Source organism: Notamacropus eugenii, chromosome 7, assembly GCF_028372415.1.
Source record: "Notamacropus eugenii isolate mMacEug1 chromosome 7, mMacEug1.pri_v2, whole genome shotgun sequence".
Classification (NCBI taxonomy): Eukaryota; Metazoa; Chordata; class Mammalia; order Diprotodontia; family Macropodidae; genus Notamacropus; species Notamacropus eugenii.
The window spans coordinates 16,340,191-16,342,872 of record NC_092878.1 but is presented as its reverse complement, the minus strand read 5'-3'; the positions used below and the strand labels follow the sequence as shown (position 1 = coordinate 16,342,872).

At 37.6% G+C, this 2,682-nt stretch overlaps 1 pseudogene; it reads left to right on the top strand.

Annotated features, from left to right (window-relative positions):
- The first annotated feature begins 1,447 nt into the window (after nucleotides 1-1,447).
- Nucleotides 1,448-2,393, top strand: LOC140513534 (olfactory receptor 4F15-like; annotated as a pseudogene).
- Nucleotides 2,394-2,682: the final 289 nt, after the last annotated feature.

The following is a 2,682-nucleotide window of genomic DNA, read 5'->3' as shown; positions in this document are numbered from 1 at the left end:
GCTTAGTCTTAAGAAAATTATGGAGAAAATATTAATACTGAGAGTTAAACTTCAAGTCACATCTTGCAGGTAATTTTTTTGAAAACTGAGTGTTAAACATTTATCAGCAACAAACGAGTAGAAGACAGATTAGGAGGAATATCCACACAGGATATTTTGAAATCTGCATGATATCCAGAAATCCCTGTTTTCAACTTGGTACTCTGTGTAGTATCTTGGAAGAAAAGTGCAAACATTCTGGACTGCAGTTGGGGTTTTCCTGGCGTAGGGATTATCTGGAGTATTGGTTTGGACATACTTCTGGAGTGTGGTTCTGGAAGGTTGTTCCTGAAAGGAAAGAATAATATCTAAAGTAATATGTGTTTCACAGGCAAGTTCCTTGTTCAGAAATTCCTACATCTTTATGGATGTTTTGAGAGTTTGCTTAGTCATTTTCATACTAATGAAGCTTCATTTCCTGTTTTGTTTTAAAGTTTTCAGGTATGTCTATTTCACAATTATATTGAGCTGTGTTTTAAATGTATTCCTTTCCAATGCATTTGCCTGCTTACTTGCAGATGTAGTATTAATATTCATTATCTTTGAAGATACATACCTGATCCTGTTTCCTGTTACAACATTGGAACTGGTATCTTTTCCTAATTTCTTCATTGTTATGTCAAGATCAAACAATGTTGGCATGAATGATGCTCTCACATTAGGTTCCCTTCTTAATTCCCCTGATGATGCAGCCTAGTTTTACTCCTCAGCTCGAAGATCTTCCCCTTATGCTTCTCTCACCTAGTTAGTATTCAGTATTAGGCAAGAGAACATAGCTAAGTAGTGAAAATAGAGAGCTAGGAAGAAAGTTATGTGGTGCAGTGTATAGAGAGAATACCATGCACAGAGTCAGGAAGATCTGAGTTAAAATCTGGCTTTGGATCCTAGCTGTGTGACCCTGGGCAAGTCACTTAATCTCTATTTGCTTCTTTTACTAACTAATGAAATGGGAATCACTAGAGAAGTAAATGGCAAACTACACCAGCATTTTTGCCAAAAATAGCACATGGACAAGTCCACGGAGCCATGAACAGTTGGATACAATTAAACAATGGAATCACAGCAAAAAAGGAGAAAGCAGTTTTGATTCCAGTGTAGGGCAAAGAACTGTTTTAGGTTGTGATAGGTTAGAAATCCGTAAGACCTTTGGTTAAATGACCATAAGATAAAGTCATGTCTGAGATCTCACAGGCAGGATCATTGTGGGTCTTTTGGGATGCATACATGTCTAAATATGCAATATATTGAAATAAGCTTTTTCTCTAGAATGTGTAAAATATAGGTATTCCAAGCTTTAAATGACTAAAAGATATTTAAAACTCCCTGAACCATTGAGTCCTTTTTTGAATATTAAAATTTAAAAACAAGACACTTTATCCCAATAGCTCTCTTTCAATTCTTTCTCCCCAGGGCAATGAATGAAGTGAATCATTCCATGGTATATGAATTTGTGTTCTTGGGAATTTCCAGGTCATGGGCCATGCAACTTTTCCTCCTGGTATTCTCCTTCGTGTTCTATGGGGCCATTGTGCTGGGAAACTTCCTCATTATGTTCACAGTCATCTTTGACCCTCACTTACATTCTCCCATGTATCTTCTGCTGTGTAACCTCTCTCTCATTGACCTGTGCTTTTCTTCTGTTTCTGTTCCTAAGATGATTTATGACCTTTTTTTTTGAGCACAAAACCATATCCTTCCTCGGTTGCCTGATGCAGATATTCTTCATTCATAAGTTTGGAGGAACTGAGATGATTCTGCTGATTTCCATGGCCTTTGACAGATATGTTGCCATATGTAAGGCTCTTCACTATCTGACCATTATGAATCCAAGAATGTGTATTTTTCTCATAATGGGTTCTTGGTTCATTGGCCTCATACACGCGGTGGCTCAGTTAGCATTTGTGGTAAACTTGCCTTTCTGTGGCCCTAATGAAATTGACAGTTTTTATTGTGATCTTCCTCGCTTGATCAGATTGGCCTGTGCAGACACCTACAAGCTTCAGTTCATGGTCACTGCTAACAGTGGTTTCATTTCCATTGGCACCTTATTCCTGTTGATCATCTCCTACATATATATCTTGGTCACTGTTCAGAAGCACTCTTCAAATGGTTTGTCCAAGGCTCTCTCTACTTTGTCAGCCCACATCACTGTGGTTGTCTTATTTTTTGGTCCATGTATGTTTGTCTATGTGTGGCCATTTCCCACAATGCCAGTGGATAAATTTCTTTTTATTTTTAATTTTTTTATCACTCCTGTCCTAAATCCTTCAGTATATACATTGCGGAACAAAGAGATGAAAGTTGCCATGAAGAGACTTATCAGTCAACTCAGAAGCTTCAGGAAAAATTTATAAATAAGTCTAAGAGTAACAGCATATGTGTAATTGAACACCATGAAACATGTGCATGACTGCCTTCCAATCTGGGACTAGAGATGACAACTTCTTCCACTTTAATGTTGTGCACACTGATCTAATGGCTCTTTGGTCACTGCTAACAGTGCTTTCATTTTCATAGGCACCTTATTCCTGATGATCATGTCCTACATGTATATTTTGGTTACTGTTCAGAAAGATATAAAGGTTCGTTCCATGAGCTAAAATGCACACTGACTCCTGCTTCATCCGTTAAAAAAGGAAAGAA